Raw genomic sequence first — 15,069 nt, 5'->3', positions numbered from 1 at the left:
AAAAGGGGATTAGGGCTTCTTGGAAACATTTTTAAAATAAACAGTTTCCTTACCCTGTTTAAACAATGATTGTTTAAGCCATGGAGTCAAAATGACTCAGAGGAGTTGTACTTGTCATTGTACAATATTCAACATGATCTACAATGTGACCAGGCAGCAATGACCTGTATTAATCATGGGCCAAAGTATAATTAAGATAAAATTAATGGACTGTGATGGCCTGGCAATTGCTGTCCATGTTCTCACCCTTTCTGCTGCCTTGCCAGACTACTGCGTTTCTGGTGGAGAAGTGGTCTGCAAGGGAGGCAGAGCACAGGAATCCCTCTTGCACAGAGCAGACTCATAAACAGACAAAAAAAATGGACTCAATTTGTGCAAGCATACGGTGGAATTCTTTCCACCCTCATTATGGCAACAGCTATTGGGCAGAAGAGCACTGGCAAATCTGCCTAATTCAAGGCTGCCCTGTCACCGTGATCAACATGAGCTAGAAAGTTGCCTGCTAATTTACTATACCTAACCATAAGGGAGAAAACGTTTCACTTCCATTATGTGATTTAAAATACCATGACTTTTTATGTAGAAAGACTATAATCTTCTAATATCAACCCTAATTCTGCCTTTCTTCCCCTTTACAAGAGCTCCCAAGTAACTTAGTCCACAACGATTCCCATACTAGCTCATTTTTTTTTCCTCCAACATAAAAGATTCAGTCCTGACCACAGTTCACATTGACGGTGAAACACCTGCTATACTGACATGTACCAATACTGACAAATTTGTCAACGAAGGACCTCAGCTTGGGGAAATCTTTGACAACTACAGACTTACAATTGAGTGAGAAATATACGGCAGCCTCAGTAATAAAGAACAACTTCAAGAAATAGAAAGCTTGACCAGATAGCTGGGAAACTGGAACTCCTCTTCCAAACTACTTCCTCTAGCTGAAAATATATCATCACTTGACCCACCTCATGGTCAAAGGTCCATGGAAAAATGAAACCCTTTGCATAAATGGTTCATTAGTAACCAGCAGTTTAAAAACTTACAAGTGTATTGAGATACAGCTGCATCCTACCATAACATAGTCATTTTAAGATTATATACAAAAACTTTCAGGAGCCAGACATTGATATTTGTCCCTCACTGAGAGGTACCTGCTTGAATGCACATCCCACACGTTAGTGAACTATTTCACCACAATTTCCCATCTGCCATTGCCTCCAATCTCCCAGCCCCTCCTTATCAGAAAATGTCAACTCTCTCCTGGGAACTGAAAATGTCTATCTAGATTTTCAAGGCAAAAGGGTAATGCCAAAAGTTTTAGAGCACTGCCACTTCAAATCCATGAATGACAAACTTTAAGATGTTATAAGCTTTAAACTATTTTGTGTGGCCAGCCTGTCTCTGCGGTCATCTCCTTTCTCTGACTTTTCACTAAACAGAAAGGATTAATAGAAACTGCAAAGGGGAAATCCCACAGCACTAACTCAGTGAAAATTAGACAGTAGTGTGTCTGTCTGCTGTCTAATCTGAAGAGGTTAAAAGTTTTCTGAGCTGGTAATATAGCTGTTTTGCAACCACAGAGATCCATCAGACATGCCTGAGAAGTCACGTTGCCTTGACTGTAGCTAGTTGACTAATTTTTAAAGGTTTTGTTAGAAGTCTAAACAAATTCCTTAGTCCAAAAGTTATTCCTCCCAGGTTTCTGAAGTTAATATGCAATAAAGTTGCTTTGTAGCAAATGAAACTTTGTGCATCTAAGCTCAACTCTCATTACAGCAATTACAAGACTTCCTGAAATGCAGGACTGGTAGTCAAAGCTTCTAAATATCAACACGGGAATTCACAACTCCGTACCTACGCACTTGCTTTTCCAATATGGAAACTGCAACACTCAGCTGACATTTTCAGTAACTGTCATCCTGGAAAGATCAACAAACAACACAGAAGGAACAGCGCAGTGTAGGACACCAAGAGTGTGCAAAAGGAAAACAAAGCACCTGACATGCAGTCTGTCTACACAATGACTTTTCATATCTTTCCCCCCGCTTGGAGGCCTAAATGGCTTCAGCTACAGGTATTTACAATTCTGAGAGCTGGCAGAACCTACGTGCACATAGTAGGCATTCTGCACAAAGCTGAAGATGACTTTAGAGGACCTAAAAATTGACATAAGTAAACATGAGCTAATGGGAGGTGGCTAATTCATACTCACCTAGATGCCAGCCCACATTTCCCTACATTAAGCTCTTAGGGATAAAGTGTTAAAATATATCATTTCTATAGTTGTTTGCACACCCTATTTGCAATTACAAAATTAAAACTAGCTTGTCAGTCAAACGGACTGTGCACATTCAACTTTTTATCTTCCAGAGAAGGTACAGACAAATGAATAGCTTCCCTGTTTTAATGATTTTTCTTGGCTCAAATCAGAATTTGTCAACTTTATATGACCACTAATTTACAAAAAGTTCAGCTGATCAACAAATACTCAGTAACTATTTTGCTGCATGTAGCTGACTGGCAAACCTTAACACACACACATCTTTATCCATTTTAAAGCATTTTGTAAAGCATACTGCTGAATCCATTTTCACATATTTACATGATTTCCCAGTGGCATCCATGACAACAGCTCAAGTGGACATAACATTTCACTAAGTCCAGACAGTAAGAATTTAGTAGTAAGGTACAGCCTCGCTATTAAATAATGTGGTCTAGCAATCTATTCATCTAACAGAAACACCAAGTTAAAGCTCTTGAAAATTGCTTAACTGAAAAAAGTTGCTAGATGCTCATCTTTTTGTTCTATTTATTAGCTTTCAGTCAGCGTTCCCTCTGTCCAAATTTTGCTGAAAAGAAAACAATGCCAAAACATCACAATTCCACAATTAATCCTACTCTTATTACAGTAATATCACATTCAAGAGCCTTTCACTCTTACAGGCTAGTTCAGAGTATGACTACACACACAAAACCATTGGGGTTTAATCCATAGAACTTCAACGCTATTCTGTATGTGCAACTTCAATCAAGTATCTCCAAAGTTTCATGCTTTTTTCCTACCACAGTTGTGATCTATTGACAAGCATAATCAAACCCAAAAATTCCTACCTGAGGCCGTGGACAACAACCCCTATTCTTATGATTTTGTGCTTAATTAGCTGTTTAGAGGATTTGTTCCAGCTCCATGATTCTAACAGCTAAAATCTTAAGATATATACGTGTATCACTGCATCAGAATCAAACTTGTAAATAACGTATAAACAAGAATATTTGGAAAAATTATAGAGCTACCCAACAGAGGGAAAAGGGAAAAAAGAGGAGACTAAAAGTTCAGAAAGGAAATAATAATCCTCAAATGAAGAGTTCTGTTCTGGTTGTGACTCTCAACTAGGATCAGGAAGAATATTGCTTAAGCTTATCTTCACATGAAAATAGCTATGCATATTATAGCTTTAATCTCATTTAAATTAATATAATGTAACTGCTGAAATAGTTTGGGGATATTTATTTCAATTTATTTTGCTTAAGTTAATTAAGACAGGCCTCAAAGTATGTTTTGCACGCGTACACTCTGCTTATATCATTGGCCAAAATGAGACCTCCTGATGATGTATTTCAAGAATTTGCATTTCAACGAGAAGAGGGTAATATCCTTCATAGGAAAAAAAGGGAGATTGTGAACCACTGCTACAAGAAAAGTAAAAAAAAAGTTGTAAAAAAAATACAGAAGTAAAACTGAGCAGAAAATCTTATACTTCTCTTTGCCCAAGCTTAAAAAAAGAAAGTGAAATACAGGTTAAAGTGAAAACTCAATTTATCCAAATCCAACCCAAAACAAATAACGTTTAGCTTAGTGGTGCTAGGTGTCACCCACATCTTTAAGAGAAACAGCTAGATCATGTATACATACAGACATCAAGTTTATGAACACTTCTATAGTTCCCCCTCTTAATGTTTTATATTTTAAGTTTAACCTTTCACATGAGATAACCAAGCATGATGAGTGAAGCTTTTCTGCATCTGTTCATTGCTCTTAATTGTAAATAATCCAAGACACCTGCTATCAGGAACTTGGAGTGGTGACAGGAGTGGAGGGTGCCAGCACCTTATTTTTCTAGCATACGTTTAGGCAGAGGCATAGCTTACCATCTTAACCACCAGAATTCTCAAATTTCTTACAGAAATGTTTCTTTTGAAGAGTTCTGTCAAAAACAGTATGGTACCTATCTTGTATTACCTAAACCGCCATTACTAATCTGGAACTTGTCGTGAATTAGGTGCAAGACTCCATGACCCATGCAGAAATCAAACTAACAATTTAATATTGTAGATTCAACCCAGTTGACAATGAATCCATAAAGCCTTGAATTTGTTTACACTAAGATCAGAAGCGGTAGTATTACTAAATGAAAAACCCAACAAAAGGCCATCAAAAGCTCTTTTTAATACAGTAAAAAATAAAAACATCATGAAGAAAAATAGCTGTTAAACCAAAAAAACAAACACTGCCAGTTTCAAACAGATGGTCAACAAAAACCCAACAAATGAGTTCTGAGCAACTGAAAGGCAAAATCCTGAAATTCATTTTTTTGGTATGTCAAAAATAAAGTTTCCAAAACATTCTCCTTATGACAATACAGAAAGCAGCAGCAAAGTCACTCAAGTCACACAACTACTGGCTACAACATAAGCATTCTCAGCATTCAACTGTTCTCATCATACAAATCAATAGACAATGCAAATAAATTCTTACCCATCCCATTACGTAAGCAATATCAAGGAAACATTCCCACCTTATCTAAACAAAAGGATGAGGTTTTGGTTTTGTTTGCGGATTACTTTAAGGAAGCTTTGCTCTCCATATCAGCTAAAAAACAGTAACTACAATTAAATTTAAGAGAAACAGAAGAGCAACGGTATGCACAGCTGTTGTACAATAAACACGTTATTCCTAGAAACAGATCAACCAACCTACCTATCAAGTTTATAAGATCTGGCACAGATAAAGATATGATTTATGTCTGAACCTCCATTTTCTTAAATTGCAAATGTAATGGCAAGTTAAAATTGTGCATGTGTGCTAATGTTGTGGGAAATAAAAAATTGCCTTTTGTATTATTATTTTCTTTCAAATGAAGCTGAGTTGAGGTCATACCTGCTATTTTAGACCTCAACACTTCAGCTATACCCCAGACCCTAATGGCTTTCCTGATCATTGCTGTCAGCCTACAAGAGTCACATAATCCTCATTCTTCTGTTTTAGACATTTAAAAGTTTGATTTTACCATGCCCATAGTTTGAGAGCTGCTTCTGGCAGCTTACATTAGCAACAGGTTTGTTCACAAGTGCCCTGAAAATCTCGAGTATGTAACGCTTCACAAAGGTTCTGCACATCAAGTACCTATTTGCTGAACCACATCTCTGGACAGCGCACTAAACACATGCTTACTGAAAAGAGTGGCTGAGAGTCCTACATCTATTGGTTTTCTCCAAGCTAATTCCAGAAAGTGTTTAGTACAAATCTATAAAACTAAATCCACGCTTGCTTCGCATTCCTGAGAAGAAAGTCTTTCCATAATACATGATTTGAAGTTTTCAGCTTAACATTGTTATCTGGGTAAGAGGCAGGGGATCAGACTAACACACACTAGAAAGAATCACGCTACATATTCGGTCTCGCTATTTTATTCACGGATGGCAATGCATCACACTGAATGCACAAGTGACTATGAAAAATGACATTTTTCTTCCCCAAGCTGGATGGAAAGGTAAATAGCTTTAAAACTCTTCATCGCTTTTAAAAACACACCTTCAATGATGGATCACTTGGGTTGTGCTTATGAGAAACATAGTCTATAAAATATGACCTTCGCAATTATAGCAATGAAAATTAGTTTGGAATTACTACTTTCATGATTTTTTTACAAATAAAATAAATGTCTGAGATCTTTGATCACAGGGTATGAACCTAAACCTCTGTTATCAGCACAAAAAAAAAACCCTCATCAGTACCCAAACAATTAAAGAAAGAATCACAGCAGATTTGTGTCCAAATTCATAGATTTGTAACTTAGTTAAGTTCTATCCCTAAGATCCAGCTCAAGCTGGAAGTGTTCAAGCTATCGTAACTGCAAAAGAAAATTAGAACTTTCTAGACAGCGCAGCAGGAAGTGATTATGTCCAAGGCACTCTTTAAAGGCTGAAAGGTTTCTATGTATTAAACCCACTTTGCTTAAAAAAAAAAAAAAATCTCCTACCGTTTATCAAGGATGAACAAACCTACTGCTATTTTTACAAACCTTTTTTCAATCTTGCTTGCACATTTTTGCCTCTTTAGCATTCCCTTTAGCAAACAAACATAGCTTTCATTGAGTTGAGTGAGAATGAAAATTACTGACTCAGTAGTGAACAGTATAAACACCGTCTGCTTCTTCTGAAAAGTACAGTTTGTCTTCACAAGTATCCTTGCCTTCCATGTACCTGCTTTCACAAAACTGAATTTTCCGAATGGAAATATGGAACAGGAGGAAAAGTAACGGTCACTCGTATTTTTATGTGGAAATCTTGGAGGCATTATGCTATTTCAGTGAAAAGAAGAAAGTCTGACGATCCAAGGCACATTTCTGTTGACAGACAGTCATAGGTAAGTCAAACACTGTCTTCAGTTTTTTTGATATACTCTCTCAGCACACTGCAGTTTAAGACCACAGAAAAGGAGAATCAATACATCTGTTACCACGTCATCACTAGCCAGTAGCTACTGAATTGCTGTTCCCAGAAATAGAGCTACAAATTATTCTCATTGCTTTTCCATCTATATTAGTTCCCTTTGCATTGTACAACATTTTTAGCAACTATTTTTTCCAGTGCAGCCCTTTATCCCTAGAGTTGTAGTCCTGAAAGCTCCTCTTCCACACACATTTGACGGCTAGTCCATTCAACTGTCTGCTTCAATGTAGACCTTTTTCTTTCAACAGCATTTGTTCTAAACTGATTCTTTGTTAGATTTTTTGCACTGCATCCAGCCACTAGAGATCATTTTTTTCTGTCTTCCAAAGAAAACCTATGTGCTTTCTACTAAGGGTGATCATTCCCATCTCTTTCCACAAGAAAGCCAAGGTAAGTTTATATAAAACAATAAACTAGAAGAAGTATACAAACAAATAAATTTGAAATAAACAACTCTATACCCCATCAAGGTTTCTTACCAGATTTAAACCTCCCTGAATTTATCTCAGCTGCTCCATACCCAGGATTGATGTTCAATTCTTCATTTTTTCAGTGCTCCTGAAGAAACACTTGGTTAAAGTAACTTTGCTCATTCTCTATTTATTAGGAAATGTTTTTTGCAATAGGTATTACAGAGAAAAATATTTACATACATAAATATACTAGGGATCATTTGCCTTCCAAGCATCCTGAAAGTAAGATATACTCTTCATTTTTTCACTCTAGGTTTTCACAATGCTCTTATAGCTTTAATTACATAATTTTCTTTAGGATTTCCCATTTAAAGCAAGATCATTATGCTAACAAAAGGTACAACCAAGAGATACACCTTTAAGAGACACTTAAAATTTTGACTGCTTGAAAATTATAACTTTGACATTATGTAAGGAGTTCCAAAGGGTTCTCCAAGAAGACGTGTTCTGTCAAGAGAAAAATGCAGTTTTGGCTGTGTATACAACTGCATTTTTAATATTTGCCTTCTACTGATTATTATTTGCAAGGTTAACAGTGTGGCCAGGGGAACCAAAGATGGTCTGGTGGGTGGTGGGGGCACTACATATAATACTGCACAGAAGAGCCAGCATTGACATCCAGTGAAGCACAGTTATGAAGAAGCCATGGACAGCATGAGGCAAACCAAGATTCCAGAAAGCATCCCCACCTCCCCAGGAATCTGGCACATCCTTCCCACAATCTCTGGCATAGGCACATTATTCCCTCAGTATGTGGAGTTGTGTTGCTCCGGTTTTGGGGGTCTATTATCCTCCCCCTTCTTCTTTCCTTTGTCCTGTATATACACTATATACACAAGAGCCAGAGGCTGCTGGCCTCCCTTCAGACCTACCTACCTCCTACATGCACTACTTCTCCTTTGACTAACTCCTTTGTTCTTTTAATTTACAGTTTTCTTGTTCTTACCCTTCACTTGTCCTTATGCTCCCTTCTCATAGCCTTCCTCCACTGCAATCAACTTCTTCAGAAACTGAGATCCTCCTAAAAATGTATAAACCTGCACTACATCAAAGCCTATCACAGACAATAACACCAATCATTGACTTGTAGCCTTGAGACAGCTCCATTTTATTCCACTGTTCCTCAGGTAGCTGTCACTTCCACGTCCCTTATATCTCCAGATTTTTGTGTGTGTATATATGCGAAATTTCCAATCTCTCACTGTTATCAAGAGAGATGACAAGGTAAAATACAAATAGCAATCCAAGTCAATGAAAGAGAGAAGGATGCTTCAGCTGGTGAAAAAGTAGGGATAAAGCACTATCTAATTCTGACTTCATAGATTTGAATTGTTTGATGTCTCGCTAATCCTGAAACCTACCTAGGGTTTTCCTGTACATCCACTGTCAAGGCTGAAGAGCCGCCATCCTTTGAGGGAAGATGTAGCAGTTTGCAGTCAAACATCATTATCAGAGATAAAAATCTTCAGAGCATTCCACTGGGTGATGTATTTTATCTCTGAGAAGACACGGTGTGCTGTAATTATTTTGTTAGAAGCAAGTATGCACCTTTGTACAGCACTTGGAGATGATTAATGAAAAGATAACTTAAAATTTTCAAGTTCTGTTCTTCCATGACAGTTTTGAATATCTGCATTACACCCCTTCTTTTTAAAAGAAAGTTCCTTAATCCTTTGAATAGTTCTTACTATTGTGGTTATTACATATTGAGATTGAATTATCCTACTAATTGTCTGCAGTGAAGTTGGAAAGGATTTGTTGCTATAGCAATACTTTGTGTTGATTCAGAAATTAATGATAAAAGAAGTGGCAATTAGTACTATTAATTTTTACTAGAGAAACATGAGAGCATGCTAAAAGGCTCCTGGCCAAAAAAAAAAAAAAAAAAAAAAGCTAAAAAAAAAAAAAAAAAGCAGTAAAGTTTTGCCAGGGTGACCAATATTCAGCTTGCAGACAGACCCAAACCTTTCACATAACCAAATTCTACACACATAATGGGTATTCATGCCTCAGTAAGTGCAGCATGAGTCTCACTGCTGTAATACCCCAAGATGGACCCAGCCTCTGCTGTGTTTCAGGAAGCCCTGCAAGAGGGACAGGATGTGTCTGCTTTCATACATAATGGCATCAAGTGGGACAAGCTTCTCTACATCAAGTAGAAGGAAGGGAAACCAAGTACTTTTGTCTACAGACTTGACACTGTGTTTTGCAGAGACCTTTCTTTTGCATTTTTAGTGAATGCAAATATGTGGCTTGCTCTCATTCCTGAGTAATAGCCATCAAGCCAGCAGTGTTTTCCAAGTCATACAAAACCAAAAGCGTGGTTCATACAAATTAACACTGTGACTCTCTATGACATTATAATAAAAGGCAGAAGGAAGTGAAATATCCTGCTTCTTCAGTATGTATTTAGATTTTTTTAAGTATTATTTGACAGCCTTAATGTATTTTGTGTTGCTAGAAGTCCACTTAATTAGTGAACTCAATAAATTTACTTACTTCATAATGAAATGATGGAGTTGTAGGCTAGTGGCAGATTGCCCCTCAAAACTATTTTATAAATCCTTGTGGATGATACATCGCTCCCCCCCAAAAAACTGTCAGGGTTATTTCCTTTGGATGCTACAGATGGTACAACAGACCTTCCTGCCATAACGTTGGAAAGATTTATTGAGCACCATTTATCCTAGATGCTGCAGAGGCTTACTCCTGCTTAGGTAAGGAGTAAGAAGGCTGCAGGACAATGTGCACTGTGAAAACTCTGTAGACTTGACCTGGAAAGAGTTCCCTTTCCACCTCACATGGAGCTCTAAGGCCCATAAAGAGCCCCCAGCACCCAGCTCCAGTACGTATAATGCTGCCAATGGACAAACGGTTTTCATTCAGCTAGAGTTAAGGAGGCAAACAGCATCGCGCAAAGCACCTTAACTAGCCACAGGCATCAAGATAGAATGTTTTCTTTATCAGAAGTGAGGAACATCAACAGAGGTATGTCACAAATTCCAAGCATGGTTTTCTTTTTTTTAATCTCTTGTCCCTCAAATTTCTCAATCCTCTATGAATTCATAAATCAGAGAGAAACCTCTGACTTTGAGTGTCAAGTTCATCTTTTTCCGCGAGGATATACTGGGGAAGCAGAAGGACAAGTTACCATACCCACATGGTAGGAGATTACCCTTACACTTCACCACACTGCCTTCTCATTCAGAGGTGGAAAGAAAAAAAAAAAAATCAGAAATACTCATTCTAGAGCACAGTTCCATCAACTGTTGAATGTAACTGGACAACTCTGAATCCCTCAGTCACTTCCACTATCCAGACGAGAACGTGCTACAAACTGGCAGAGCAGCAACAACTTCCTGGAGATCAATACTGATGCTCACAACAGAGGGCAGGTAAATTATCAGGTTATTGGTCTGCATGGGACACTGTGCCCATACTGCTGTATTGCACCTGGCTAAACGAACAAAATTCTGAATTTGCTTGCAAGAAAGTTTTCTGAATTAAACAGAGCTTTATTTGCTCCAACTTTAGGAAGAAAGCATGGGAAACAAGTGCTGCATTTTCAAACATCATCCAGGAAAACATCTTCCCATAATCCATACTGTGGCTATATTATTAAATATTTCTCTGTAACTATCACCATCAAGATTAATTTACAGAAGTATCAAAATGACTCTAGCTTTTATTTCAGCAACTGAGTATTTATCATTTGTAATATAAACTGCATTGCTTGTTTTTCCAAAATGTTTTTGAACCATAGAAAAGAACTTGCCTTCAGTTTGCAAACATTTCATGGAGAAATCCACTTAATCCTACCTTCCTTTCCACCATAAACCCACATACTCAGAATAGGTTAGAGGGTTAATATTCCATCCTCTCATATTTTACACACAATAATTTCACAATTTATAATTAGTATGGCTTTTCCTTGCCCTCACTGAATCTCCTAGCCAGGCTTGCATGCAGAAGGTTGTGTTCAACCAGGCCACAAGGAGTAGAAAGTGTTGCAGCATACTCCGAAAACAAAAATAAGCCATAAACCACTCCTGAGCATGAAGTCCCAATCCATACACGGCAGGTCAGACTTATACTAAATTTATTCTGGTTTGCACCCCAACACCATCAGGAACATATCCCAGTGAATATTCTACAATGTGTGTCTAGTGCTGTAGTCAATACACAGACTCCCAGCACCTCTGACTGACAGTTTCCCACATTACAGCAGCCATGCAGTGTAGCAGAACTGACACTCTTCTACTGAAGACAGACTGAAGTCATGGAGGATGTATGACTTTACAAAACAGACTACTTTCAGTGTGACCAGCCTCTCTCTCTTCATTACAAGCTTACAGACCCATTTAAACATCTGATACACAGTCACAAACTAAGGTACTTAAAAATAGCTGAGGATATTGGTAATACCAGAGATGGCATTGCATATCCTCCCCCACATATTCTTAAGACATACTGCTACTTGTTTTAAAGCCTAATTATGTGTCTTCATTAAATGAAAAGCTGCCACTGCAATAACGGATACTAATAGTATTAGTAAACAGTTATATCATGCTACACACTAAACTCTGCAACCATGCATTTACATGCACAGAGCAGAGCTTTCATTGCCTTCAAATATCTCCCAAATACTTTGTCTCCTGCTCAGAGCACCACCTCTTCTTAATGGCAAACAAGCCATAATAAGATAATGGCCAAAATTACATAAGGTGAGCCAGATCACTTCAAACTTTCTTCTAGTGTCAAGCACCTTCTGCCCCCTTCCCCTCTGAGTCACGTAACACCATGCGAGCACAGTAATTGCCAGCACAAAGCATGCATTTGGGCTTTCTGCCTGCTAAAAATCAAGACTGAGGAAGGAAGGTATGAACATAAGAACCATGACTTTGTAGTATTTATATAGAAGAAAATTCCACCTCAGTCATAGCAAGATTTTTCTTTAGCATTTTGTGATTTGATCCTGATAATATTCATAGCCCTAAGAGAAAAATCCAACTACTAATGCAAGAAAGAGAAGTTGGATAGTTTTAAAGCAGCAACTATAGCCTTAGAATCAAAAGTGTCATTAAGTGTGTCATTTTTTTAGACCGGCTTACAAATTAACCAAGCATTTTAATCCTTAACACTAATTCTTAGAACTGTAATTTAAGACACCATTGAGTGCTGTGTTTGTGATATTTCAGACGGTCACGTCTGGTTTTCACCATGAAAACCTACTTCTGAGAATGCTACTCTAAAATATATCAGTAAATTGTTGGATAGAGACTATATTAATACAAGTAAGATAAAATGTAAGTTTCTTTCAGTAACAGAGAAATTAATGGTACGTGTACAGCTACATGATATAAAGCATGCAACTGTCTGTCTGCCTCCAGAAAGTTACTATACAACTACTTTAAAGTTACATGAATTTGCACCTCACAACAGTTTCTGTAGTAAGTTTCTTGAGAGTGAAATGTGAAAAAACACGAATCTGAATTTCTGGGTTTGGTGGCAGAGTGCAGCTGGTAGAAGAAAACTTGCGACCTGTTTTGATATAGCTGGCAGCAAGTCAGGTGAATTTCATACTAGATTATCCCTGGACTACTTCACAGTTTTGCTACTAAAATCCAGCAAAACTGCTATACCCAAAACAGTCCAAGAGAACGGCTTTCAGTGCTTCAGTTCAGCTTTAGGGAAGAAGAATGGGTTTACTTGAAGTTACCTTATTAACACGCACACAGCACCAAACTAAAGCCACAATACTTCAAATGGGATTCTGCACTAGAAAATGTAATCTTCGCATTGCTCTAAAGGGCAATAATGTGCATGTAAAAGCTTCGAATAATAGTAGAACTGTTAAAAAATAAAGAAAAATTAAAACCAAAACCAAAAACCCTACTGAAAACACGAAAACTTTCTAGGACACAGAATATCAGTAAACCCTGCAATATTTCTTCCATGCCACCGAGAATTGCTGCCGTATACGAGTGACCAGCTCGCTTCCATGCTGAAGCACAATTCTGAAAGCCACCCAACCAGGCTTCCATTCTGCAAAAAGCAGCGTTACCCACTGCAGTCCTGGTCCGACACAAGTAAGTAAAGCAACCACTGTCAGATTAAACACACAGAAGCAGACGTAATAAAATCAATATGTCATTCACTGACTTTGAGGTGTATTGGTTGTAAATAAAATTTTGTAAAAGTACAAACGTTTCAGTCACAGTGCAGTAAGTAAACAGCAAAATATATTGGTTGGGCAAAAAACATCCTCAGGATACATCCCAGCTTCTGTTGGGGCTTTTTTTTTGGTTTTGTTATCTTTTTAAAGTTTCTTGATGCATGTCAGTACTTTTGAAGTTACAGTTCTTCAGACTGTGACTACTTCTATATATGGTCAGCAGCGATATTTGCTGGGATTTGCATTTGCCCAAAAGTAGTCCCAGACTACCAGAACCCTGTTAAGCTGTAAGAAACCCACGGGAGCAGATCTGTAGCCGTGCACACATGAGCCCATCTGGGTTTCTCTGCCCCGAGACTTACACAGCGAAGGGAATATGGCAAAAGGAATGGTTTCAAGCAAATACTTGTGTTCTGCTTCAGGCACTCGTGCGGGTGCATCGGCAGCGCGCACCCTGCCCACTGATGCCTTCCCAAACTCCAGCTGCACGAAAGCCCGAGGAACCTCGTCGATCCAGAAAGGAGAAGATACCGCGCACAGTGCTCGGGGGCAAGGGGACGGGGAGGGGGAGCGCGCACCGCTGCGCACTCACGCATTGCCCCAGCGGGACAACCCCGGCAGCCGGCGGCACGTCGAGCCATGCTCCAGGGCTCTCCAAGGCTCCCGGGGCGAGCCGCCGCAGGACGGGACGCCCGTGCTGCGTGGCCGCGGATCCCGGTCCCACCGGAGGGGCAAGCCCGCGGGCGTCCGCGGCGGGGCGGCCGGCAGCCCACCTCGCTGTTCAATGGGCGCAGCAGCCCTCTGAAGCGACCGCTGCTGCGAGCCCTGCGGGGAAGAGGGCAGCCCCGCCACAGTCCGCGGAGCCCCCCGGCGGCCGTCGCTGCTGCCGCCGCCCCAAGCGCAGTCCCCCGCCCCGGGCGGATGGGGAGCAGCAAGCAGGGGGTTCCCGCGGCCCCTCACTCCGCCCCGCAGCAGGGACCGTTCCCACAACTTTCCCCGCCAGCGAGCCCCGCTGCGCTGCCGTCCGGGCGGCCCCGTATACCCGTCCTCGCCACCGGCACCCTCGCACACGAGAGAGAAAAATCAAACAAAGCCCCTCAGACCCTCCCCAACCTGCGTTTACCCTTCCTACCTGCCCGGTTCCCGGTGACCCCGCTCCGCGCCGAGCGCTCCCCGCGGCGCCCAGGTGGCGTTAGGAGCGCGCTTCCCACGGGCGGCGGCGCGCCCCCGGCGGCCGGCACATCCCCCGCCGGGCGCCGCCGGGAGGAGGGCGCTCCGCACCCGCCCGCGCTGCTACCGCCGCCGCACCTGTGCCCGGGCAGCGGCACCGCCTCCTTCAGTCTCGCCCCCTGGATGGGCGGGGGCGCGCCGGGACCCTTCGCCCACCGCCGGACCGGACCGCCCCGCGCCGCCGCCGCCGCCACCGCCCTCCCCATGCAGCCGCCGCACGAGGGGCACCCTGGCTCCGCCGCCCGCCGCGCCACGCCGCACCGCTCATTGGCCCGCTCGCCGCTGACCTCACGGGGCCCGGCCCCGCCCCGCCCCTCCCGCCTGCCACCCCCGGCCCGGGTGACCCCAGGGCCGCCCCGCGGGGAGCCCGGCGGCGACGGCGACGGCGGCGGGGCGGGCGAGCTGCGGCCACCGGGCGGCACCTCCGAGGCGCGATGCCGGGTGGCTCGGCGG

At 41.2% G+C, this 15,069-nt stretch overlaps 1 protein-coding gene across 1 annotated transcript in view; it reads right to left on the bottom strand.

Annotated features, from left to right (window-relative positions):
* Positions 1 to 14,616, bottom strand: part of CHRM3 (cholinergic receptor muscarinic 3) — a 265,164-nt gene extending 250,548 nt beyond the window's left edge. The window contains exon 1 of the mRNA XM_084261901.1: positions 14,519 to 14,616. The gene's annotated coding sequence lies outside the window, so the exon portion shown is untranslated. The remainder of the gene's footprint in view (positions 1 to 14,518) is intronic.
* Positions 14,617 to 15,069: the final 453 nt, after the last annotated feature.

This window comes from Gallinula chloropus (assembly GCF_964237585.1).
Source record: "Gallinula chloropus genome assembly, chromosome: 3".
In the NCBI taxonomy this organism is placed as follows: Eukaryota; Metazoa; Chordata; class Aves; order Gruiformes; family Rallidae; genus Gallinula; species Gallinula chloropus.
This window is presented reverse-complemented; position numbering and strand designations above follow the sequence as displayed.